The following is a 27,943-nucleotide window of genomic DNA, read 5'->3' on the forward strand; positions in this document are numbered from 1 at the left end:
CCAGACTCTGACCTGTGCATGGACCTCCTGGCTTGGTGGCAGAGCTGTCCTGTCACTATGGATCTGTCTGGCAATCTCTGGAATGTGTTACCCTGACCTGTGGATGGACCACCAAGCTTGGCCTCAGACCTGTCTCATCACCATGAACTGGCCTGATGCTGGGGGCTCGTGGTTGAAGCTGCCCTGCTCTGCTTGTCAGCTACTGCGGGACTGGTCCTGATACTGCCCTCAGCTCCTGCCTCCCTGTCCTGCTGGAAGAAGACATGGATTAGTCAAGGTAAATAAATCTGTTAATAGCGTTTACTTAACCTGGAGGAACCTGTCCCATGTCTCTATCCCTGATTCTATATTAGAAGGCTGAATTTTCTTAGGAGAATAAAAAAGCAGCTAGATTTAATATCCCAGGGCAATTGCTGTGTCCAAGTCAGTTCACGTGAACATGAGCTAGTTTTCCATATCTAGTTTTCAAGACTTTTTGAGCCCCAGAAACATGGGGACAGGAGCTGCAGTTCCTCCAGGGAAGCAGCTGGCTAAAGCTTGAGCTGCTGCTGAGCTTGTGCTCTCTGTTGATCTCCTGTGTGGCCAAGAGGTTTCTGTGGTAATCAGTGCTGATCTGCTTGCTCACCTGCTTGACCTTGCATCTACCTATTTTGTGTGCAAACACAAGTTATTTCTCATGAATTTTATAAATCAAAATATGAGCCTCATGGTGTCCATGCCTCCTGTGCAGGTCATGGTAGAAGAGATGGTGTGGTGGTGGCGAGGTGGTGGTTGAGAGCTGAAAAGAAGCTGGATGGTTTGTCTCAGTTTGCTGTCTTCAGGACGGTGTGTTAGGCAATGAGTTGATCCAAATCCCATGGAGTGTTTCAGGAGAAGAACTATAGTGATTTGTAGCAGAATGAATCAGGTTAAAATTCCCCTAAATACCTCTCCTCAATAAATATCCAGCTCTTGAGAAACCTGTGGCACTATTTCAGGCATTAAGCAGAACAACTCAAATGTGTAGGCCATTTAAAGAAATGGAAGAAAAAAACCCCTGATGTTGAGTTTCCCCACCATTTGGAAGAAATATGGACAACAGTGTCATCTAACTCTTTCACCTATACTCTAAAGTATCTCCTTTTGTCCAACTCCATACTGGGCTTGATCTAGCCTCCAGAGGAAAGCTGCCTATTGGTTTCAAGGATCACACTCAGACAGTTAAACTATTGCTCTGGCAGATTTTCCAAATTTCCTCCAAAAAGTTTTGGTTTCTCAGGAACTGAGAAAACAATCTCTAGTTTTTGCCAGATTCTGATAGGGTGAGTTTGAGGGAGAGGCAAGTGTCTGCCCATCTGGGACAGGTGCGATGTCCTCCTTCAGGGTATCTACAGGTGAATTTGGCTGTGTCTGTTTAAATGTAATGCTAGTGTGAATGTAATAGAATAATATGGGCCTCATCCCACAAAGTTGTAGCCTGGAGCACCTGCCAAATCAGATCTTTTACATGTGGGGTTAATTGGCATAACCTCTAAATGTTTTTTGTTTCTGACTGCTCTACATAGATTAGCCTAGCAGATTAAAAAAACCTGTGGGTCCCTCCAAGCACTTGGGATAATATATTCTCATTTTGAAAGTACTGTTGAATTTATTGAGTAAGGGAAAGAAAGGCATGAAAACAGACTTTGTTGGCAAAAAGTCATAATGTTCGTTTCATGATACATCTAGGATCTTACCACCTGGGTAGGCTTGAGAAGCAGACCTTCCAAATAAAAATAGCAGGATAATAAAACAATAGTAGTAAAAAGCAGTGGTGAGGTACTTCAAAAATCTACATTTTACAGAAGTGTAATCATGATTTAAAAATACAAAAACACTGTGACTCAAAAGAGGGAGAGTGTGGGTGTTGCTGGGGATGAGTCAAAAGAGAAGAAATTTCGACTCCAGAAAGCAAATGCAAAAGATGAAGCTCTGTAAGTAGAGCCTGCAAAAAGGCAGACCAAATTTATGCATTTGTTCTGCATCCAGAGTTCACCTCCATGCTATGCAGAAGTCATTGATTAACTGACATTAGATTGAAATGGGGCAATTAGACGGAGTAAAATGTCTACAGCATAAATTATACAAGAAAAGTGTCTGAAGAGAGCCTCCCCTTTGTCTTTAAGACTTGCCAGCTGTTCCTTTCCTGCCTTGTGATTTTTACCTTTCCAGATAAGCATATTCCTGTTCCCTAAATCATTCTGATGGAACACAGTTAACTGTACATCACAGGGTACAGCTGTATGTCCAGATACATTTTTAATAGGTCAGCCAGTCCAGTGGCAAAATAGCACTGAATCATGTTAGCAGATGAGGAGGCTGGAGGGCAAATGATGCTGTGGAGGCACCTGCAGCAGACATGGCTGCACACTTCCTTGGCCCTGATTTCTTGGAACAGTTTGTCATGTGCTTGAACTGAAGCATGTGCTTTGGTCCCCTTTGTAGTCAGTGGAATCAGGTGCTCAGCCGTATATGGTATTGAAAGACAATTACAGGAGTTAGAAATCCTGCTGTTTTCCACTGTAAATAAGAAAAGCAAATCACTGATTCCTTGAAAAAAGAGAGCCTGGGCAGTTCTGTGGCTATGCTGGCTCACTGCTCTTTGCTTGTAGCAGTGCAAGGTTAGTTTTAATGCTTTTTCACAACAGGAACAATGAAAACTGGGGTTTTTTAGAGACAAGTTGCTTTAAGACTCCTCTTGTGGCTGTGGCTAGCATAGTGCAATCCAAAAACACTGTAGTAGTGAATTTAGCTTGTTTGTAAAGCAAACCTACTCTTTGCCATGGTCTTGGGGTTGTGTGAGTCTCCGTCCCAGTAGCATGCTTTTGCTGTGCCTCTCATCACACTGCCTAATCAGCTGTGGGGTATTTATGGGGCCACCTTAAGTTGAACTCTTCTACAAAAGCACAGTTGTTGGAGATGCATACAAGCTGCCATTTTCAGCTGCAGCTTTTACAGCCTATATCTATTTACCAAGTTCAGACCTGACTGAATATGGATGGTCACAGCTATGGCAGTATGAAAAGACGAGGTACAAAACCCAGGGCTGTGCTTGTATTCTTTTCATATCAGCAATGAGTAGGCTTTAGGAGTGGGGGATTTGCTCCGGCCTATCTTGTGGGGGTGTTTGATTTGTTCTCTAGGTTGTACCTTGCTCCCTGTAAGGCTGCTCTGAGCTCCTCAGCAGTGGGAAAGGCAGCCTGCCCTGATACATGGGGTCTCAGAGGTGGGCATCCTTAGCGGTGCAGTGTGCACTGAGAGCATCTGATGATGTACAACAGGTTTGGCTTTTGTCCAGAATAAGGAAAGCAAATCTTAGCATCCACCTGTTTGAACAACAGAAGAAAAGATCCAATGGCTGTGCTATACAATGATGTGCACTGGGCTGTTGGAAGTAAACTGGGCATTAGGCATTTTCTGATCTTCCCTTTACTCATGCTAGCAAGACTAACACATGAGCTCTTCCACTGTAGAACAATGCACAGTTCATAGTGTGGCCAAGTGAGATGAAGAACTGATCTTGTGTAAAGCCCAAGTTACTGTTTACAAAGTGGGGAGGTGGGAAATGAGTATTTAAAATGGCTATTGGCCACTGCAGACTGCTTCAGCAAGCATTCAGTCTTCTCTCCTGGTGTTGCATGCAAGATTTGACAGTGAATGGGCTTGAACTGGTCATAACTGCTGAAGACCTCTTCAGTTTTGCATTTAATGTTCAACATATTGTCTATGTAATTCAAGTGGTATTTTCATCCATTCTTTTTCAATACTTTCTATAAAAAGACAGGCTTGGTATTTCTCTAGTTCTAGCATGGCACTGGCTGAGAGCCACCCAAATCTGATGGTATCTCCTCTCTTACCTGCAGCAGTCAGTACCTGACTCCAATTTTATTGGCAGGACCCCCTCAAGCATAGGAGTTCCACAAAGATCAGGAGTTTGTCATATTTGTCCAAGTTTAATGTGCAACACTCCTAAGCCAAGCAAAAGGAAAACAGGTGAACAGTTAGCTAAATGTTGTTTACATTATTTTTATGCTGGGCTTATCTGACTTGTCAGACACCCCCTTTATATTTTACAGACATGTCTCCCAGCCTTCAAAAATGCAGATTTATGATTTTGAAAATATTTTACTAAGCTGAGATCACTTAACATTTCATAATTGGGTTGGAGGGTTGTATGTATCTCACCCAGTCCAATCTGAAGGAAAAGTGAAATGTTTCAATTTTTCATGTATACACCATGAAGATGTGAAGGCTGACTCTAATGATAATATATAAAACACAAGAGAAATGTAAACCAATCCAGTCTTATAATATATGTGCTTGTTTGGTAATTTCTTGGTGGTAAGGAGTGTTTATACAGCACTGAAGTTAAAATAGCTGAATATCACACAGACAGCATGATGATTTTGTACAGTGAACTCTTTTATAACTCATTTGAAATGAACCTGTCAGTCATCATTAATGGTCTGTGAAACCCTATGCCAAGCTGGTGCCAAGTCTTTCCCACAGAACAGTTACATCATGATAAGCTCTACTGTGTTCACAGTAAATCAGGGAGTTTCACAATGAAGTTACATGATAAGCTTTGCTGTATTGCACAGTAAATCATGGTGTTGAACAATTACACAATAAGCCTCCTTAGTTTTTTCTTTATGGGAGCATCTCTCAGTAGTGGATAAAAGTCAATATGAATATTTTTCTCCCCTTTCTACCACCCACCTCAAATATAATTTATGGACACTTCTTAAGGCTGGGGGGAAGACCACTGTGTTAGCCTTGTATTCTTGCATATGTGATATGATATAGTTAAAGCACTGGCGGACAGTGCACAAGAAGCCTAGAGAAGTCTGAAGGCATCACTGGGGCTGACTCAGTGACGGGAAGCTGTGCCAGTTTACACTAGCTGAGTATTGGCCTTTTTCTTTGGTCTCCAAGAAGATACGTACGAGAACTTCCTATTTATGCAGTGATTCGTATTTGCTTTGCTCTGTCTTGATTTTCATTGTCCCATTCAATTTTTATTAGTCAGCATTGCTATAAGCAGCATCTTCCCTTTTAAACTCTATTTTATTGATTCTTGTGGTTTACAGGACCATTTCTTTCCCTACCAGTTCCTCTTATGTGATTTAACCTGCTGCCCCTATTTGACAGCTCTCAACTCAATTTATTCTTTACTCCACCCCAAATCTTCAGGTCTTCAGCTGTCTCCCAGACATCTCCACATTGATGTCCCCTTGTCCTCCAATGCCACAGACTGGGACTTAGCTTCTTGCCTGTCCTCCCAGGCTAATGCCCTGTGCCTCTCCCTGCCTGTCTCTAGGGCTCAGACTTGTCTTGCGATGCCTTGGTTTCATCTCCTTCTCCCTCCCCGTGTCTCACTGCTTCCTAGAGACTTGCATAGCCTATTGCCAAGTGCCTCGAACATGCAGTTTGCATTCCCCTTCCTTGGTGGAACCTCTTAAACTCCCACTACTACAGCCTTTGTGTGTCACTTCAAAAATGCACACCTTCTAATCTTCTGATCTTGACAAGATGAAATAATAATAATAAAGGTTCTTGTTGCCATTTCAGTTGGGTCCCTTCAGGTGTATAAATCGTTGGAGTCTGATTGTAGGAGATGTGTCTGCCTTTCAAAGAGCAGGGAGTTGTCTGCGTTAATGCTGCCTTCATAAAACATCATGTACTGAAAAGGGCTATCACGTACACCAGAGCTGCAGGAGCCAAATCCCCATCTGCAGCACATCAGAAAAGCTCCAGTGACATCAAGGGATGTAGCTAGGGTCTGTGCTGGCTGAAGGTCTGGCCTTGCGTGCGAACTGTAGTGTAAGCAAGGAGGTAGCTAATGAGGCCATTTTACTTCATGAAACCCACTGCAGATACAGAAAAAACATGAGAGGCTCTCACTGAAAAGAAATGAGAAATCTGGGCACAATGCTTTGTTTTCAGAACCATCCTTCATATTTGTTTTATTGATATATTGTTAGAACAATAAAATGTTGTTGCCCATGAGCTTAGAGCTGCTGCTGCCTTCTAAATCCTAGCATGAGGCATTACCCTGTAAGTATACATGAGATTTGCTGGTGGTCGTCTGTCCTGTGTAGTGGAAAAGTCAGGAAGGAGCTCAAGACCGCTGGCTAAGGTTTGTTGCAGTTCCTGAGACAGTGAAGTTTGCCATTTCTTTTGTCTGTTCAAAGTCACATTATTGTCTTCTATGGAAGTTCAGTTGAGGTGGTTGTGAGGTTAGGAAGAGGGAAGGAGAGGTGAGAAAAGTGGAATATTTTCTAGTCTGCATGCAAGGCAGATCACTTAGAGTATGTGTTGCTAGTTTAAAAGCCCTCAAGAGGATGTTGCAGGGCTCTGTAGTAAGATATGTGCAAAATCAACACTTGCTGCCCTTATTTAAAATGTCATAAAGACGGGATGTCTACACTTTCTGCAGGAGCAGGCTGTGTGGCCTCCAAGAGGTATGTGTAGGTAGTATATTACAGCCCTTTTCCTGGTATGCATCTGTTATGTGGGCAAAGTACAGATTAAATCCTGTCTTGTAGCAAGTGACTATACTGACACATGCTGTAGTATGAGCAGCCTCCAAACATGGCATTGCACATGTGTGTTCCCATTATGCAGGGGAGGTGCCTTTGTGTTGGGATGCAGGAAACCTGCAGTTTAGGTTTGTGATTGTGTAAAACATGATGGGGAACCCAGAAGGCTCTCAAAGCTGAAATGGGATGAGGTTGTCAGAACAACTATCCAGCCTGTATGTGAATCCTCATGTTGCAAGCAACACATATGTATTGAAACTAGCTTATTAAAGCAGACATTTAGGAGCTAAGAGGCAAATTTACAAAAGGGTTTCATACTTGGGAGCTGTGTCTTTGAAGCTGTTGTTCCTGTCTTTTATAAAAATCAGGAGACATGCTGAAATTGCAAACTGCCTTGTCATCCCTGGAATCAAATCTTCAAATGAAGAGGAAATCTTTTCTTTTTCCTAGAAAAGATGCACTCACTGAGTCTTTTCAGATACCATTTCTATTTGTGACAGTAACTTTTTCAAGGAAATGAGCAGAAGATAGAACAGCATGCTGCTTCTGATTGTACATTTCTTAATGCTTTAGAAATATACACACTGGCAACACTTTTACAAGAAAATGCCTCATCTTTCATTAAAGAATGACTTATAAAAAAAGCCTTGACTTTTGTATAGCTGTGTATTTCATTAGGCATATTTCATACTTCTCTAACAACTCCTAAATGGCAAATAGTCCTGAGTAATATCTGGGAAAGCAAATTGCTTTAAATGGTTCATTTAGGTGAATTTAGCAGTTTTATTTTGTATATAAACTGAAAAGCTTTTCTTAGCTCAGCTTTTCCACTTGCCAGAATACAGGTGGTTTAGTTGTTGAGTGAGATCATGCATAGGAACATTCTCTGTAAGATACTTTAACAAAACAAAAAATGCTTGCTTCCCAAATTATTTTTAATTACTCTAGAGACACTGTACCTAAGCACTACCATGAGCAGGTAGAATTAGATTCGCACTAATGGGGAAAGCATCTGATTTCATCAGGTTTCCTATAAGCTATTGAAGAGGAGCTGCATGTGCCAAAAAGGAACTGAGTGAACACTAACTCCAAGACAGCACCAGAAGTGAAGTTCCGAGTATTAGCTAAATGTTTTTCCTTTGATACTCCCTACATGCTACTTCTAGCACAGATTCCTTTGCAGAACAAAAGCACTAAGTAAACAGAAAAGCCAAGCCCAAAAAGATCCACATCAGCAGGCTTTCCAGTGAAATTGTAACGTATTTTCAGGCAATGATTTCTCTTACTTCCTTCTATTATTACCCTTATTTACTCTTCATTTATCCTGATGGTTGAATTAAACCTGTATACAAGTTCTTTTCTTCTCTGAATGTCCTTTAATTTGACAGCCTCATGGCCTCAGTGCCCTTCTTTGCCAAATATTGCTTTTTCATAGACACAAGTTAATTCCTGTTGTATTGTGCGACAGGGTTGAGCACAGTGAAAGCCCAGCTTGCAAACTGCCTCATTTCTTTCCAGCCCCTGAGGAATTCTGAATGTGTCGGTAAGAGCAGATAAAACCATCGGCATGTTCCTTCTGTTTTCTTACTTCTGAACATTTTTCTTAACCATACCCTAAAACATGGGGTGTTCTCTTTCATTTTATTTTCCCCACTCCTGCCCCCAATTTCTTTCCATCTTCGCCATTTCTCACCTCCCCTATAGGAATGCAATGGCCATATATCTTCTCTTAGTCTCCTTGCTGCAATTTGTTTGCATGGCTGGAAGGAAAGTACAGTGTCACTCATGAGCCTTTACACCTGCCAAAGCTTATGAGCTAAGTTTGACCCTCATTCTGGCTGGTTTAGAACTTCACACTCCTAGCAGATTTCTAATGTCCCAAAGGAGCATCTGAGGTGTTACTACAAATATTTCTGTTAACAAAAGATCTATTTAATATGCTTTTCTCTATGTAATAGATATGATTTAATATATTGTTCTATTTAATATCTAAATTGCATTTTTCGCATTGAATATTGTCATAAAAGTTTCAATAGCAGAAATAAAATAATGGTATTTTTGTTGATAGTTGACACTTGAAAAGTTTATTCTGACCAATGGAGGAAATGCAGCAACAGCGGTTTTTAGGAAAGGTGCTTCTACCCAGCCTGACCCTGGGATCCTATCCTTTTTTTGGTGTATGTCCTTGTCGTGTCCCTGACGGCAGTGACTTTACCCCTGAGTGGTGGTGACTGAGGTGGGATCAGAACTGGGTCCTTAAACTCATTGTTTTGGTGACATAACTCAAAATGATGACAAATGGGAAAAGGAGATGGGTAGTTGCTCTAAAGACATTAGGTGATTAGTGGTGGGTGAACACGATATTTGTGGTCTGATGAGAAAAGCACTCGGAAGACTAGATACGTGTTTCCCAAAGCTCTTGTCTGGCGGGGAAGGGGGCAAGGAGAGGCCAGTGGTGTGCCCTTGGGACCTTCTCCAGGTCCGTCTGGACCTGCGGCAGAGGGGAGGAGTGCTGCGAGCGGCACCCTGCGGAGGTGCTGCTGGTGTCCCCAGCCAGTGGGCAGGCTGATGCTCACTGGGGGTGTGTTTACATCTGAGGACAGCCTGTTATTTTATAAGGAATTTTCAGATTAAGGCCTAGACAACCTAGCCTTTCAAAAGATCCACAAATCATCTGAGCCAGTGTTGTATTTATCTCTTAAGGAACCTTGTCATTAGGCTCAAATTAAAAATGAGCTGTCAGTTTCTATTAATAATTAACGCTGAAATGTTAGCACTTTGAAAGACTGTTTCAAGTGCAACACATTCCATTTAATGCTGAACAGTTTTATATTTACAGTAATTCCACCTTTCATCCCTTAATGTCAACCTCTAAATCTTTAATGCTTTAATCACACTTCTTATTTTGATATCCCAAGTGAGCTGTTCTAACCTGTGTCCGTTCCCTTTCGATAAGGTGCACATTTTATACTGGAAGGTTAGTCAGCGGCACTTGTTAATTATTAAGGAAAACAAAATGCTACTGCTGGAAAATTATGTTTGTTCCCAGCAGTATGTGTTACCTTTAATCTGTACTGACAAGAATCAAGAGGAATCATAAAATAATCAGAGGAGCCAGGAGAGAGGATTGTTTGTGAAGAACGTTACCCAGCAGAAATGTAGACAGCCTTGATTTGATTCCATAAATGAACCTAATTACTGGGTAATGTATTGTTCTATGGAAATAACATATCTGTAAAATATGTAGTTAAAAGAAGGCACTGTGAATTTGAAAGCAGATGATTTTTGCTTTCGAGTTGTGCTCCCTAAAGCATATTCCTGGACGGCACTGACTGACTGAGAGCTTTTGTCTTGTTCGTAGACAACACTAAAAAAAATCACCCAACCTGCAGCATATGTCTGAGCTAAGTTCTTTATTGTAGCTTTCCCATTGTGAATAGGGGAGAATTCTGCAGAGAAACAGGCCACCTAAATGTGTTGCAGAGTTTTCTTTTTAAAATTCTTGCTTTGTTTGTCTCCCTGTACATATCCCAGAATGTAACAAAATAAATACTTGGAGTTTTCTTAACTGCCAGGCAATTAATGAATATCCTAGAGACACTAGAAAAAGCACTTAAATGGCTTGCAAAGAAGAGAGACATTTGAGCTTCTAGTTATAAAACATATTACTCCAATTTGTTTGGGTTTTCCTTGCTGTTTCAGAATAACTCCTTGAAGTGAGATGTATATATAGTTAATGGTATTTGTAACCATGTTTACGTAACATTAATGGGTTAGAGGGATATTAAACTATAACTTACTCTTTAATTACTGGGAACAGTAGAATGAGACTCTACCTTGTGTCGGGCATTCATGTGCTCTGATGTATTGCTACCAATTTGTTATGAATTTGTTATTTAGGCACACATTTTCTGGGATAGATGCTTAAGACCAACCCCATTATTCCTGTCTGTTTCCACTGGTGCTGCTATATGGAGAAGGCAGGTGTTTGCCTGTAAAAGGCACCTCAGCTTGCCCTTTCCTCTGCAGAGACTGAAGAGGAGGTATGGTGCTGAGGAGGGACCTGCTGTGGCCTCTGGGCCCCCATATTGACAGGCCCCATGAGGCTGTCCTTGTATGGGACCATATCTTAATCGTGTGTGGCAGGAAGATACCCAGCCTGAATTTGAATGCTAACCATTCTTCTTTAATAATGAGTGTTATTTCTTCTAGTCTCCCTGCATCCTGAAACACGTACTCCTTTTCTTGTTTGTAGGCAAGTTTCTCATAGGCACACTTGAAAAGCTCTCCTTTGGCTTTGCATTGATAGCTAAGAGTTCAAATGCACTGTGCGACTCACAGCAAATAGTACCTTACTGCATGAATATCCATTTGAAATCAGAGGACTGTTAGACTGAGACACTCCAAAAAATCTCCATCATGTTTGGCCTGGCCATTCCCACCCAGGCAAACAGAGTGCTGTGTTGATCAGGTAGTATTTTGCACCCATCTCACCCAAGTGCTAGTGAAAGCATGATGTGCAAAGTGGTGAAGTATCAAGACTGTATTATGATCAATTCTAGCAGCATTTCCACCTCAGATGTATGTATTTCAGTGAGACTAAACTGGAGTAAAAGAAGGTAGGATTTTCTCAGCCTCTGAACTTTTGCTTGTATTACCAGCTCTCAGCAATATTATCTGCTTCTTTTATCAGGCTCCCATCGACTGGGCTTTTTTCTAATTACATGAAGAGTGGATGAAGTCCTATTAAGTTGTCTGTGACTAGAAAAAGAATTACTGCACTGATACTTTCAATCCTTGCTGGCTTGTAAAAAAGGCATTCAGAGTTTACTGAACCTCCACCTCGCACATCAAAAAAGAAATAGAAGAATTCCTGCTGCTACATTATCATGTGAGCATCCAATTCTGTCCTTCCATACTGTGGAGACATGCACAACATACAGGAAAGTGTTAAAAAATATTTATAAGATGCCCAACAGGACAAAACAAATGGACATGTGAGTATATGTACATTGTTCATTACAAACATGATTAGTGTGTATATATAATAGATGTGTTGTTAAAGCACAGTGGGTTCTTCGAAGTTTACAAGTTTGTTATGAATTGATTTATTCATGAAATGCTTTGTTTCTATGACAACTTTATTGGTTTGCCTGTGGTCTAAATACATATAGGCATGGCAGGAATTCCACAGTACAAAACAAATTACACGCTACCACCTGAATGGCTTGATGCCTTTAGGGAATGTACAGAAATAGTCCACAATGAGGGCAGAAATCACCATAGACCGTGCCAGTATGAGAAGGCTTGCTTAATAAATGCTTAAAGGTCCTCCAAGGCTTCCAATGCTGCAATAAAAGGGAAAGATGGAAATGAAGAAAGGAATCTGGTAGGAAAACATAAAAGGGACCCAAACCCCAACTGCAGAGATACTAGTGTATTCAAGAAAAAGCCACAGATCAAACACCAGCACTCTCTCCCACAAATAATAGAGCTTGCAAGAAGCTATTAATATTCATAACAGATCTAGAGCTACAAAAGAAACTGGAGAGCTATTGTTTAGTGAGAAATTAGTGTGAAAGTGTAGGGCATTACTTGATAAAAGGATAGGGAGGCTTGCTGGGACAACACAAAATGGGATCAGAGAAAAAAGTCAGTAAGTGGATCAAATGACAAAAGGACAAATTCTAAAATATAAGAGCAATAATTAAGATGGGCTGGGAAGATGACAACTGTTATGGAGGTCTGAGACCTCAACAGGAGAATAAACTTTTTAAAGTATGGAAAATGCAAGTTGTATAGCAGGGCTTCTATGACTGACTCCCATGACATATGGCATGCTCAAAAACAGTATCCTAAGCTATGGTAAAATGATGGTGCTTTGGCTGTTTCTGTCCTGTGTGATACAAAGCTCTTTAAGAAATGACAAGCAAGAACAGGGGAGTCTGTGAAACAGGCTCTCCTGCTCCGTCACCCACAATCTATCTGCTTTCAAAGCCATGAACATCAGAAGAAGCAGAGAGCACGCTTCCATTACAAAAGCAAGTTTTCTGGCAATGTTTTTAAATCTAAACAAAGCTACATAACATTCTGGATCATTTTTAGAAAATTGATATGTATGAGAATTTCAAAGGGAGGAAGGATCCCTGATCATCCTCTGCCTAGCCTGAAAACCAGCATGCAAATGCCTTAAATTAGAGCAAACCAGGGCAAATACAAGTCCTTGCTTGGTAACCACAGACTGCCCCACCAGCTCTTCTGCCTCTGAGGGGCCTGTGCTGTGATGGAGGTGACAATATCTTTCTATGCTCACTTGGCTCAGACCAGGTTTGTACCTTGTAATTTGGCGATTGGGATGTCGTTCATTGAAGTACCACTGATTTCACCTCTTATCATGGAGTGTGCAGAGCCTGAAGGTGGGACAGGCAGATTTTGCAGCACTATGGGTTTAAGGAAGCATTGCTTCCCTTGCACTGCAGCGAACCCAGACTGCAAATCTAACAGGGTTCAGTCACTAGGATTTGGCTCAATAATGAGTTCCAGATGGTGCCTTAGTCAAATAACTTTCTCATTTATTAACTAGGTAAACTTAATCACCTGCTCTGAAAGGTGACCAGGCTGACACCGACAGGAACTGCATGAGAGCCAGGGTCCTGAGTCCAGAAAGCAGAGGGAGAAGAAAACAAAGGTAGTCAGATGTGAAGCCGCACATGGCTTTGTGCTGGGCGAGCACACAGGGTGCATACTTCACTGCCACTCTGTAAGTGCATAAGCCATTTGACTAATTTGACATGGAAGCACTAATAAAATAAAAAGCTTCTCCAATTAGTGCATACTCTCTATTATTTCTGACTTGTGTTCTGACCCAGTCCCTTCCATACTCCTAATTGCCTGTGCTGCACTAAGTGACATCGCCTTCCATGCACTTTTATGAGCTGTGGTCTCCTGCAAGAGGAGTGAATTAGCTGTATCAGCCTCCATGATTGATCTGAAATGACTCTTTCTTCAGCTGGTCAAACTGCATATTTACAAACTATGGAATATTTACAGAGATAGACTTCAGAGGGAGGGAGTGGTTACCTCTTTGGACAGTGGACCTTATCCTCATCTGGGCATCCTTTTGTATCATGCTTGCTTCAAAGCTGTTTGTAGTAGCAATGGAACATCAAGGCTCTAGTAGTTATTAAAAATAAAGCTGTACCTAGAAATCAAGAAAACCTAGAAGTCGTCTTTACCCTGTGGGGTTTTTTTAGGCCGGGTGTAAGTAAGCCTTGGGAGAGAAAGGAGAGTTAACATAAGTCAGGTAGCTCCTGATTGCACCAGACCTTTGGAGTCTGAAAAACTGCTGAAGTAAAGCTTGCTGGTGTGCTGAAAGAAAATGGGGTTTTGTTTGTTGTTCTTCTGGTCTCCATTTCTAGATACTGAGTCTTCTGCCTGTGGAAAGAGCAGTTGCCCTTTCAGGATTCAGTCTGGATATAAAACATAGTGGAGAAGCTCTCTTTTCTTTCTCAAGAGAAAGATTTTGTGATTATTCTTTCTCCATTATTATTTTTCTTACTGGTTTAACCCTTATATGGTGCAAATAATGTATTTTCAATTCAGCTTTTGTTTTAAGAAAGAACACAGGCTGGACAGCGGGACAGAGTATCCCTCAAGTCTGACTTAAGCTAAGGCAGAGAGCCAAAAGTAGTCCTAAACCTCCCTTAATGAACTCGTGGAGGGTCCACTCAGCACTTCTGAAATATCTGCTGGCTTTTGAGCACTGTTCCCAAGAAACCCAGCAAAGGAGAACTGCTGGTGAAAGACAGCTGGGCAAGGATGCTTCTTTGCACCAGATATTTGGCTGCCAGAACAACCCCGGGAGCCAAGGTACCTGGCCAGAAGCCATCTGGTGCAGACACTGGGGAGATGGGCAGCCCAGCAGTGTGAATACCACTGGCTGTTTTGTTACAGTTCTTTGCACATCCCCTTCTCACTTTCAGGAATTGGGAGACTTCTGGAGCATGCATCACAGGGAGTGGTGGATCTCCAGCATCCAAGTAAGGCTATGGTTCGCACATGGCACCATCAAAAAAATTCTGGTCGTACCACATCAGCACAGCTCCTGGTATCTAGCGCATGTATTTCAGTAAAGAGTGGCTTTTGACAGACCCACTCGGCACTGAATTTACAAACAATTTTCAGAAGTCCCCCTTCCTTCCCTCTCATAAATGCTTTTAGGGCCCTTTCAGATGTTGTCTGAGCTACACAGGGAAATGTCATAGTTTATCCCATAACTAACCACAACATTTAATTATTTAATGATGGCTATAAAACAAGTGTAACAAAGGGAAAACTGTTCTGAACTTTCTTGACACTGTATTCAGCAAATACTTGCTCTTATCTGACATGCCATCATTTACTCCCTCAGCCCTCAGAGAACAGCAGGATAGCTGAACTATCAATATATTAGAAGAAAAATCATAAACAAGGAAAGTAAATTCTGACATTTTGAAACTAATGGTGTAGTTCATCTGATGCACTGCATGCCTAATACTTTCATTAAGTCTAGAGGGAAGAGCTTAATGCACCTTTCAAAATCTCTGCATTTCAGTCATAGGTTGTGTGATGTCATATTTGTGTGTATATATAAGGATATGTCACATATAACCTGATGTGATAAGTTTATGCAGACAGTACTTTACATACACATTCAAATGCTTAATAAAAATGCCTCTATTCACTGCCTCTGGGTTTGGGCTTGTGTATGTGCATGTGTGTGCATATACATGCGTACAGAGGGGTTATGAACAGATACCCTTTTTCATTAAGCAAGTGATATTTTCATGCTGGTGCAGCATCTATCTATCTTCTTTCTGGCAAAGCTGCGTGCCTTTCAGTCAGCATCTGACTAAAGATCAATGAGAGAAAGCTTTTTGAAGGCGCTTTCAGGTCCTGCGGCAAGGGAGATGATCAGAAAGCTGCCATAAGCTTCAGACCCACTTGACAAATGAGGAACTATTTTGGCACTCTGTAAACTGCTGTCACATCAGCTAGAAACACTAATTAGAACTACTTTGCTATTGAAAGTGTCCAGTGCATTAAATACCACTTCTGCTTATTGCAATTAGCTTATCCATTGACTTACACTTCATACAACAAGACTATCAAAGATGGAAATGCATAAGGGATTGTTTAATAATTTATGAGGGAAATTAGAACTGAATGGCAAATAGCTTTTGCCTGCTACCCTTTGACCTTTTGTTCCTTGCAGAGCACGAAGCTCACGTGTGAAATGTGCTCATCCTTGGTTCTGTCTAGCTGGAGAAGACTCAACAACCCAAGATGCACAAGTAAGCAAACATCAGATTATGTTGGCTTTTTCTCAGAGTGATGTGGAGATGAAGTGATGTGGGTAGCTTCTGAGAAGCAATTGGACATCGTGGTACCATGCAGTCTGTAAAGCGAGAGAATGTTATGCTCTCCCCGTACTGTTCTCCAGAATGGTTCTTATTATTGATAAAGTAGCAAGGCTTTGTTAAATAATCTATACTGTGTGGAGTTCAGAAGAGGTGGTGATGATTTTTAATGCCATTTCCTTTCTTCACAGGGCAAATTTGTAGATGACAATCTAGTAAAAAAGTGAAGTTGTTTGTAAAGACTGAGTCAACTTTATATTTTTTTTTTAAAGTTTAATTGTGAGTCCGTAATGATTCAACATGCCTTAGGTACACAAAAAAGGAAGCAAAAAGTTTCTTGTGCCTTAAGAGAAGTGGCCCAGCCATTAAGGATGCTGTAACTCTACATTGTACACAGATAACTTTTTTTTTAGCTGAGAGGAAAGAAGAAAATATCACTCTAAATAGCTGGCTTGCAATCTAGCACACAATCTAAAGTCACGAGGCTGCATTCCTCACCCTGCTTTTGTTACCTTGGTCTAGGCACTTATTCTTTCTGCTCAGATTCCCACTGATGATGTTAGTCCTTAGTTCAGTTACCAGGGTGTTAAGGAAGATCAGGATTTGAAATTTGTTGTTTTAAATATAAGATAGCAATCTTACCACCACTCATACTTCTCAAGAGCTGGAATGGTTTTCTCCTTAAGTGATTTTTTGTTCTTAAAATTTTTTTTTGTTCTTTGAGATCAGCTCAAAGAGTGCCTGTGTTCTGTTCCTCAAAAATTAGTAAGGTATAACTGTAATGCACATTTTTTTCTAAAAGTGTTCATTTAAAGAAGCAGACAGAAAACATAAAGCAGCAATGGGGCAGTTTCATCTAAAAGCTCCTAACAAGAATCACCTTCAATGATCTGATTCCAAATATATGAAACTCTTCCTGTTTTGAATTCCTTTGTATACCCATTCAGTGATCAATGCAGAATATTCCTTGTCTGCCTGAAGTCCTACATCTCACCAGACTGCTCCATATAGAAATATTAGTGAAAAAAAGTAATTACTATTTCATTTTCAAAATCTTTAAGTGATAGCAAGATAAAATACTATTAACAAATGCATAAATATACATACACTCACCTAAATGCAAGTATAAATTACAATATGAAATAGTTTGCTTCTTTGAATATATTTACAAATTTAGTTTTGTTTTTTAGGAAAGAAAAGTCTCTGGAAGAGCAGAATGGAATTGCAAGATCTCAAACCATACAATGAGCCTCCTCAGTCTACTAACACCAGAGGCCAAGCCAGCGTCCTCATTTGTACCCTTCAGTTTTGATGCCTGTAACTGGGGGAAGGGAGAGAACTGATTTGGTTTTTTTAGACACATTTGAAAATCAAAGATAGTGCAACAGAAAATATCTCAGCATGATGTACAGAGCTGTTTGAGGCCTGTTTTGGTTTAGAGCAGATCAGCTCTTTGGTCCCTGGGGCAAGCTGCACATGCTTCAAGAGTGGCTCTGCTCTTCTGGCTGCCATAGCCGGAACGTGACAGAGACACTCATTTTTCCAGAAATTCACTGCAATGTTGAGAATTTCTGGCCAATATGGAGCTATGGACCTGCTATGGGAGCTATGGAAAACTTTTGAGGTTTAGCTGTGACTCCACCATCACCACCAGCAAAGTTGCTATTGATGCTGGTGGAGCCGAGGGCCGGCGCCTGGGTGGGAGGAGTGGAGGCTGTATGTATGTCCCAGCCTGGGGCTTTGCGTTCCTTCATTTCTAATTGTCTGCTGCCTTCTTTTAAGACTGGTAACCTTAGACCAGAGGGAAAAAGAGGTTCATTTTTAAGCATGATGAAATTTAACTTGTAATTGCTGTTTCCACAGCAGCCAATTGAGAGGTAAGAGCATAGCTTTACCAAGCAGCTCCTAATCTCTAGGATTTACAGATGCTGAAAATGAGCAGGAAATCAGGGCTGCAGTGACCTGGCTGCGGTGCAAGTGCAACACATGCTCGCAGATATCCATGCTAAAAACACAACGTTCCTAGCAAATTTTGCATCGCCTGCACGACTTTGAAAATCGTCATGGTTTGATGTTTGTGTCAGGTTTCACCTAGTATTAGTCAGACCCTGCATTGTATGTAATGTCAGTTTTGGTATCCGTCTGCTTGAGACATAGTGTCGCAATATATTCCATTGCTAGCAAGTTTCGACAGGGAAGCAGTAACTTACACATTGACTGTTTCCCATGAGGTTTCATATTCCTGTAAAATCAGCTATTTAGAAAAAAAAATGCAGTATTAGTTTAACTTGCTATTTCACATGAAACTGCTAAGACAATCCATGTAAAAAAACCAGCACTTCTTCAGATGTCCAGTGCCGTATGACATGCATTACAATGCTGCTCCTTTCTCTGACAATATTTTAACAGCCAGTACTGACTTAAGTTTTTCCTTTGTTTAAAGCCACACTGTGGTGGCTGGCCAAAATTCTTCAATTCTAAGAAGGGATCTGGTTTTCCTATACCACACAAAGTAAGTAGAAAGCGTGCTGTCATGTACGTGGTGCCTATTGAAAGCCTGCCCTCACAAGAAACGTGCCGTACAAAAGAGTTCACCCCCTGTTCAGCCTTTTGCTCCTCAGAAACGGTAAATGCTCCCAGCCCCAAACCCAGGGGTGTGTGGAGCTGCTCTCTCCCTCGAGCTTGTTTTACTGCCAGTTGTTTGTTGGTGATGCAGGTACAGCACACTGGTGGCTGAAGACCTAATGCTCAACATGTTTGTGTTTGCAAAGACTATTGATTCAGAGTCGCTCCAGCACGAGTGTAGGATTTTCTATACTAGAGCATCAGTAATGTTATTCAAATTCACATGTATTTTTCAGAATGATCCTAGAACAAATCCTTAAATGCATACCACACATAGTTACAATGTACTAGAAAAAGGGCTTGTTATTGTCGTTCTGTTCACTGACTGCTTTTCTGCCTTTGCATGATCCACAAATATATAAATGAAGTATTGGCAATATCCTCTTTGGAATCCCAAAGAAAATTTAAAAGAGGACATTAAGGTAGCTTTACATAATTTCTTTTTCGTGATACCAGAGATGGTTTTTTTTGTACTGCTTTAGACATTTTTGGTACCTTTTTTTGGCTAGAAGACTTCTAGCCAACTAGTTAGTTTGGCCTTTTCTGTAGAAAAAAGGTTTACCTGCCAAATCTCTCAATTAGGGTTTCCTTCTGCACTTGCTGCTGATTTTAACATGCTCCTCACCTGAGAGGCATTAAAACTTCCTGAAGTGACGTCTATGCTGTGGGGTAAAGTATGGCTGTGTCCCAGAGCTGCTGTAGGGAAGGGGGAGCTGTGGCCATGCAGGTTTGTGCCTGATGGGGGGGTGTCTGGGTGGGCTTTGCCCCTTCCCACTGTTAGAGGGCAGGATGTGTTTGGGGGGGCCTCTCCTGTGCAAGTTCCCCTCCTGACTGCCCCCAGGTGTTGCCATGAGGTGCTGCGGGGCTCCCACCCCTCCTTGTGCCCCAGCAGCCAGTGGGATTCAGCTGCTCCTGGTGCCGAGGAGGTGTTAAGTGTGCAGTAAGGTTATTTTTTTTACTCTGATAGAAAATAGTTAATATATGAATTTTGTTTCGTTTAACCAACGCATGTGTTAAAACTCCCAACAGAAGCATGCGTGGCTAGGACAGCCCAGTTGAATGCAGTTGGCTCGGGAGACAAAGGCTGTTCCTAAATTAGGACTGGACCGGAGGTAAGTCATTTTGTGCTCTGAATTAGTGGGGCAGCCAAATTCTTTGTGTCAGCTTTCCTTGCCTGAGAACTGCTCTTGTGAACTCTGGCTGGAGTTAGTCCCTTAAAATTTCTGTAGAAGGAAAAATTCCAGTGAATATTTTAAAATGGTATTTGAAAATAAATATGGGGTATATAAAAATACTCAATAAGCAGCTGAGCAGGAGAAAACTATAAGAAAAATTGCTATTGTGTAAAGATATATAGTTGCAACAATAGACTGATATCCAATAATTTACTACTACTAAGTTCTAAAAAACAGATGACTGCAAAGTGTTTGCTAAACCATTCTTTTTCATCTGACATGTGGTTGGATTATGTGAACTCACTCACCATTTAAATGGGGCTACTGAGATTGGTCTGTTATTGATTCAGACAATCCTTGACCTCAGGGATAACACTTGCTGTTACAGAGGAAACTGGCTTTTAGGCTAGAATTCTCCATCTCTCTCTGCATCTCTGTTATTTGACAATACTGAAAACAAAAAGATTAGGGAAGCAAAGCATGAGTTAATACCAGCAAAGTCAAGCAGCTTTCCCTGGGCTGCTTGTTCTGATGAAATAGTGCTGGTGCTCTCCAGTAGAAAAATCCAGAGGTGCTGAGACTTTAGTTCTTTGGATTCAAATTTTCACCCAAGTTGCTCTGTGTGTGTGTATATACACTGATGTGTATATAAATATATACATATCTGAAAGCCATCTTTTATTTCATTGAGATGGTTTTTTTTATATTTTTGGAGTTATACTGTGGTGAAGCTCCAGATGCAAAATGCTTGAAGTCTCCCACTCACGTTTTTCTTCAGGGCAGACACAGGATTCCCATGAAATAATATCAGGTTTGTGTCTGTACAATGAATTGAAAGTGCAACAGCACCTGGGTTAGCCTCACCCCTGTAAGCACCCCTGCAGCTGAGCAAGGAGCAGCTGGGTAGCACAGGCACTAGAGCTGCACACCATACGGGCCTCAGGTAGGTGCTTTGACTGTCCTTGCTGATGACTGACGGCTTTGTGCTATGCTCTGAGATAGCCCAGCTACTGTAGACATGTGCTTGCCTACCCATGCACAGTCATATCTTCATTTTGCTAGGTAGCCCTACTGAGCAGGAAGCCTGCAGTCAAACTCATCCATGCAAGGACTGCACTCAAGCCTAAAATAGGAGTTTAGTCTCCTTGGGCTCCCTGTAGAGTCAGTTGAGAGATGCAAGCTCTTCTGCAAGGCAATTTAGAGCAGGTACCTACGGAAGGAGCCTTCTCACTCTGCTCACTATGTGCTAGGGAGACCAAGTCTCCCCAAAATGGCACTTACATTAAGTGACTGATGGCACGGAGTATCCGCTTCATCCCATCCAGAGCGCAATATGCACTATTGGTTGTCAGTCACCAGTGTCCTCTGCAAAAAGTACAGCTGTGATGTTGCCAGGGAGGGGGATGTGGAGAACACGTCTGTCCAAAGCATCGGGGAGGGACAGCAGCAGCCTGGGCTGGCTCCGCAGGAGCCTGTGGGGCTCAAAGAAAAACACTGGTGAGCAGGAGGGCTTCTGGACCCTGCACACAGAGCAGAGTAAGTGAAGGGAGGGGGTTTTGTGTGTGTGTGTGTGGTGGAGTTTTTTTGTTTTGTTTGTGTGTGTGTTGGTTTTTTTCCCCTCTCCAGTCCTTGTGCAGAACACAAATGTTCTGTGTGTCCCTGAGCTGGGAATTATGACTAGGATGCACAGGAGAAAGCAGAGGATGCCTGGGATATATGGAATTATTATGAGATTTGGATGCTTCAGGTTTCTCTGGATGTCTCAGGAAGGGCTTTGTCCAGAATTCATCAAAGACAAAGAAAAGCTTTCTCTTCAAGAAAGCTATCAGTTGGCACTTGCCAGGCTGCCTTCAGGACCTTTTCTTTGCAGAGAACCCCCAAATAACAAATGAGTAACACAGCAGACTGTTGATCACAGTCTTAAATTAATTTAAAACTTGCACTTGTGGTTTTTTTAAGGATATCATCCCTAGGCCTGTCTAGTCCAGGCACTGTGTGTACCTTCTCAACCTGTCATTCATCAAATTCCTAACAGTTATCAATCTCCAGACATCAAGCAGGTAGCCTGGCACTTGCCCAACAGGTACTGCATGAAGCTGCAGCTGTTGAACAAGTACTTTATCAAAAATGATTTTCTGGCTTTTTATCAGCTATTTCAAATCCCAGGTTGCAAATCAGTTGCTTCCTTTTTAGTTATATGGAAGCAAAACGAGATGCACCTGAATGCTTTTTAAAACAATTAGTTCTAATACTATTCACCAATGCAAACATCCATCCATCCTCAATCCTTCCTCTGTAGACTATAACACTCACTCCATTCTGACTCTTTCATACGCAAACACTATGTCTATGTTATAATCACTGAGCATAAGTCAGATAAAAGCAAAATCTGATGTATTAACAATGAAAATGTTCTTCTTAATAAAAACCTAGATTACCATGGGATTTTTCCTAGGATTATACTATATGATTAAGAGCCTCAGAGCTTGTCTCTGAAAGACTTATTCTTCTGATCAAAGTGAGCACCCCATTTTTCTATGCCCATTTCCTAAGCAGGTTGAAGAATAATCTCCTTACATGTATAGTTTTTCCTAGGCACAAAATTTCACTGAAATCAGTTGGGGAAAGGGCACTCGGGAATGTCTTACAGCTGATCTTTCTGTAGTCTCTCCAGTGCTATTGAAACAAGATGCAGAGGCAGTTGGTCTTTGGAAGCCTGAAATCTCCCCCTGTGAATGGTATTGTGAAAAGAAATCCCTTTGGTGTGAGAGTATCTGCATGGAGCAGGCTGATGTGGGCTCTCCTTGCAGAGCAGCAGCTACCCTGTTCATGCTACGTGGCTGGTAGGTTCCACAGTGGGAAGGAGTCGAATGTGAAGCCCTGTGGGATCTATGTATGCTAGGCTTTGGAGATATTTCCCTTGCAGTTTCAGACAGCTCCGAGCCATTTGCTGACCTTTTGAAGGTTTCCTAAAGCTGTGAGTCAGAAAGCATTGGTGTTAGATGCTAATAGTATTGAATGAGTTACATACAATAAGTTTCATTTGCTTTTACATGTTTAGATGATGGTCCACTAGTGTGAAATGGTGGCTGCCAAAAAAATTTACCAAAAATGGGTGTGACATGGATGCAGGGAAATGCTATGCATGCAGAAATGTTACTTTCCTCTCAGGACTTAGAGCTGTGTCACTGAACTACTGATACCATATGTCATACAACAGGCCTGTCCACGCCCAAAAAATGCAATGGCCGTGTCCTACTGAGATCTGTAACTCAAATCAAGGTACAGTCAGACAGCACAGCTTAAGTGTGTTTTTTCTAGCAGTAAAAGAAATCCAGTAAAGTCTTCACAATTATTCCTAGATGGATCAACATAGCATAAAATAGTAGTGCACAGATCATATGAGTCATATTGAAGCTGAATCCATGCTGACAGAGAAATGCTTTCACTTCAGCAAGTTCTTGAAGCACCTCATTTCCTATGAGCTAGATTATTTTTTCATAAATTGTGGACAACAAATAAGATGAGTTTAGCCCTTGCCTTTGTTGCTGAATGTGGCAAGCTGATCTGTGAGTAATGGAGCAAACAGAGCAATCTGTTCCAGAGTCTCTGCGAAATTTTCCATTGTTTGGGGAACGAATCAGCCCATTCTCTGCATGAAAGGGAAAGTCACGCTTAGGAACTTGATTTGTTGCAATGATCTTCTTTAATGCATTGCACTACTAGTGACATTCTTGCTGATATTGGGGTCCTTTGTGTGCTTTGTATCAGTTTTATTTTCTTGCCAGGAAATTGAAACACCTATATATGTAAGGAAGTCAATCTTTGATTCTTTCTAGCCCAAAAGTGTGCCTGCTAACATGCTTCGGATCACAGACTGCATTTAGTGGCACAGAACCAAGGCATGAAAAGTTTGCTAATTATTTTACCCCATCTTCCTATTGCAGTGTTAAGTTTTGTCTTAAAATTACCTCTATGTAGTTATGTAGGTCATGAAGAGTCTTTTGGGAGCTTAGAGCAGTGTTTGGAAGGGCATGGTTTTCACCACACTCATGTGGTTGCTAGATTGGAGCTGGTTAGATACTTCCTCTAAACTAAGACAGGACTAAGAAAAAAAAAATCTAATTTTGTGACATGATCAGTACTAACCTGAATGCCCCCTCCTTCTCAATAAGTAAGATCTAGTTTTGCAGGGAATTCCTACCTGGACCATGTAATTCTAAAGTAAACGGTAAGCATCTGTATCAAGAAACCTTTAACCAGGGAAAGACACTGGAGACAGAATTGAAAAATAAAGGGGAGAAAGAGGAAAAGGGAGTGAAGAGGAGATGAAGTTTACCCATAAAGGCATCTCTGTCTACAAGGATGGGGAAATGGAAAATGCTGGAATTTCCCTTCTAATGAAGATGAAGAGCAGGTTTTCCCTTTCCCTGTTAAAAGGAATATATCACATATATAAAAGGTTATTCACCATTGTCAGGTGATACTGTCGCTACTGGATAGGCAGTGAGCAAGAGCTCATTCCTCCAAATGCCTCAGGACTTTGAAAAGGGCACATGAAGAGGGGCTATACCTGTCTGTCCCTGCAGATTTTTGGCAGAGAGCCAGCCAGCCATGGACTGTGGTAAGGAAAAGGTGGTAGATACGCCACCATTCTTCATTGTCTAGCAACATGGATCGCTATAGGATCAAAGATGAAGGCCTTGCTGCATTCAGGGGTAGGCAATGAGACTACATTTTTGCCCTCTCGTATAGGACTGCTGACATACTGGTCTCTTAGCCCAGGGAAAACCTAATTAAATAGCTTCTCTTCCCATGGCAGCACGCTCAAAGGCTATGAAGGTATGGCAGACACAACAGCTATCCTCGTATCATTTATCCTAACCTTCCTCTAGAGTCAGCAGATCTGCAGTCACCAGTGCTCGGCTCAAAGCTTTCGTGGACTCCTTGAGGATCTTGCCATTCTGGGAGATTGCTGGCACGGTCGGACTAGCTGGGTGCGGGTGAGCCCCAGAGGTCAGGGTCTCACAGAGCACCTGCCCTGTGGCTTGGGGAGAAAAGTGTGAAGTCTCAGCGTAGTGGCTGAGAAACAGTAGGGTAAAGAAAATGAAAAACATGTTTTCTTTAAGATTGCTTATAAATCTTAGCAGTTTTAGGGCAAACTCATTATGGTCTAAGGCCAGCCTCGTTATGTTTGGGATCCTACGTGTTTGCAGTGCAGTGCCCCCATCAGCCCTGAGCAGCAAGCCATGCCAAGCCGGGACGGCTCTCCTGCTGCCTGGTAGGACATCTACGACTCTCCCAAGCTGCCCTCACGTTGCACCTTCTGCACATTATGGAGCATTTCTGTTTGCCAGGTCCTACAGAAACGCCCTGGTCTTCCAGTGACCAGAGCCCTGCAGCTCCCTGCACCTTGCCCACTAATAACCCAGCAGGTGCCTCCTTTGGCAGGGGGCAAAGGGACTTGCCCAAGGCCTCCTCTCAGGAGCTGTACAGCGTTGGTGCAGGGTCACTGGAGTAAATCCCAGGTGTCTTCTGGAGGCTGGAAATGCCTCCCTGAGCTGCTCCAGCTGAGATGCAGCTGAGTCTGTTTCCTCTCATCAGTTTAAAAAGAGACTGGGAAATGCTGGTGAGAAGTTGCTGCTGCTGAGAAGGGGTTAATTTTTTCTCTCTGATTTTTCTTGTTTTACTCTTCATTTTCTCCTTGTTCCTCAGAGGGGAATGTGGGCTCATCTTACAAGGAGTTAGGACTAGACCAGACTCTTTTTAAAGAAAAGCCTGAAATTCCAGGGAAGGATTTTACCCCTTTTGTCTGCTTTTCTGTAGAAGATGCTCATTAAAAGGAGAAGCTGAGTTTCAGCTGCAGATCTATTACAGAGGTAGAAAACAGCTCTAAAGCTTGACTTTGGATCCTGATTTCCTCCGAAGTCTGTGCTGAAATTCAGATTTAGGCTGGCCTAATGAGCGCTGCTCAGAAATATGCCATGCAGAATATTTCTAGGTTAAATTAACTCCTGGCAGCTTTTGGTGGTAATGTTTTGAAGCGCAGTCTGTGGGGTGTTTTTTCAGGGGTCATTCAGCAGTGTCTCGCCACAGAGAAGAGCACTATTGAACTCCTTGGAAAAGCTATGAAATTTCATACACTGAATGCAACCCCAGGAGACTAATCCAGCCCCAAACACTATCACTCTTAGATTTGTGTTTCATTCAAGAAGTCATGAAGCAATCTATTTTGCCAGAAAAAAAATCATTATTTTATCATCATCCTGAGTACTTTCCATGAGAAAAAAATTTATCAAAAATGCCTGAGATCTTTGAGAAAGATCTTAATTGTGCAGAAAAGCATTACATTGATTGTGAACTTAGCCTTTCTTTGGATTTTTCTGCTTGTCATTTTTACTTAAATACAAATATTAATGAAGACCTAAACGTGCCCTTTTACTATTGCCCTTTATTTTATTTTTCTATAAAGATTGCTCATAATCCTACAGCTATCTTTTTCCACTTTAAAAGGTTCTTGCTTCTTATTGCTGTCAGGATAATGCTGCATCATTCCATCTAACTACCAATAAATAGAAATGCAGAGCCATGACTTCTGTTCGAAAGCATGCAGGCTCCTTTGTACTGTTTCTGTATATATAAATATATCTTCCAACTTGTAGCTGTAGTACAACATCTGAATTAAATCATGACTTATTCTTTCTATTAAAGCTGTGTTGTCCTTGCCATTATCCCCTTTTCCAGTAAATGAGTACAATGAAAAATTGATTCTAGCGGTATTGGACTGCAGCAAAATAACAAAAGATGATTGTTACATTATCAAAGTCCTCTCTGGTTCCATAATATAGGAATCGAAAACACCTGTCTTTATCTTCTCAATCAATATTGCACCTGAGTCACATTTTCCTGGAAAACACTTTAAAGGTGTCCACTGTATGTTATTTAGATTTAACAAATGCATTATTCAGGCTATCTTCATTTATTTTGATTACCTGAGATTGCTCTGCCATCCCTGTGAGTTATATAAAGCCTAATATTAAATGCCACACTAGACTAGTATGTCAGTAACAATATCAGATGACTTCTCTTATGTGAAGCAGTGTGACAGCTGAACAAGTGCACTTCGTAAAATGTATGTGCAGAACTTGTGTTCAACAGGGATATTTCATTGCATGCTGCTCTCTTTCTAAAAGGTGGAGCAGGGCAGAGGGCTTCAGTTAATGGTTGCTAGAACAGAATGACCTAATTGGAAGCAGATTTGGGGAGAGCGACAGTGGACATTAAAGTCTGCATTTCCAGAAAGGATAAACCAGTGTCGGATGCCTAAAAATGTCAGCTGTGCTTTACAGCCATGCTTTTTAATATTTTTAACAGGCGATGCTTAAAAGCAGCTAATTTACTGCATGTCTCAATAGAAGTCTGAAACTATTGAGCATCTAGTAAAAACAGGGAAACAAGTGAGCAGCTCTGGAGACGCGGCCATCATTTCAACGTGTGCATTTGCATATTCCATCTAATGCCTGAAGTCAGATGCCTAAAATTAGTAGATTTATTTGGATGTGTGGAAATAATTGTAATTTGTTTCACAGCAATCAATTTGTGATGCTTTGATTTCCCTTTCTACAGAATTAAATTATTAAGGAGCAAATATGATTTTCAAGATACTTTTTATCATTCCCTCTGCTTGAAGTTTTGTCAAGTTTGACACACCATAACCCAACATTCAGCCATAAGTAATAAATATTAAAAAACCCCAATCAAACAAAAAAACAAATATGAGAAATGCAAAGAAATGAGGGGCAGCAGGATAGTACCTTGCCAGGAGATGTGACCATAATAGGGGCCTCTTTTCCATATCCACTAATTATCTGCATCATTTCTAGATGGCAACAGTGGTCTGAGTTAGGAGGCTGTGCCCATCAGGCTCTCTATGGGGCTATGTATGGAGGGCCGGGAGCAGTATGAAGGGTTGAGCTCTTCTTCAGAGGTGCCACCATGGTCCTCCACCCACAGACCTGCTCTCTGGCAAGTCCGGTAAGGTATGGGCTAATTGGAACTGCAGCGACCCCATCCCAGCAAAGGCAATGAGGGCTGCTGCACTGGTGCTCGTTAAGGGGCATTTGCTCCAAGATTTGAGGCTGGTAACAGTCCTGTCTGAGACAACAGGGAGAGGAGAGATGATCAT

The 27,943-nt window shown here is 41.6% G+C and overlaps 1 long non-coding RNA gene across 1 annotated transcript; it reads left to right on the forward strand.

Annotated features, from left to right (window-relative positions):
- On the forward strand, window positions 1–27,786 carry LOC127019234 (uncharacterized). Its single transcript, XR_007766874.1, has 6 exons — window positions 1–277; window positions 11,254–11,557; window positions 15,814–15,892; window positions 17,149–17,835; window positions 19,613–19,695; window positions 27,642–27,786. It is a non-coding gene; the product is annotated as an uncharacterized LOC127019234 (long non-coding RNA).
- Window positions 27,787–27,943: the final 157 nt, after the last annotated feature.

The sequence above is a fragment of the Gymnogyps californianus genome, chromosome 8 (assembly GCF_018139145.2).
Source record: "Gymnogyps californianus isolate 813 chromosome 8, ASM1813914v2, whole genome shotgun sequence".
NCBI classification, from domain to species: domain Eukaryota; kingdom Metazoa; phylum Chordata; class Aves; order Accipitriformes; family Cathartidae; genus Gymnogyps; species Gymnogyps californianus.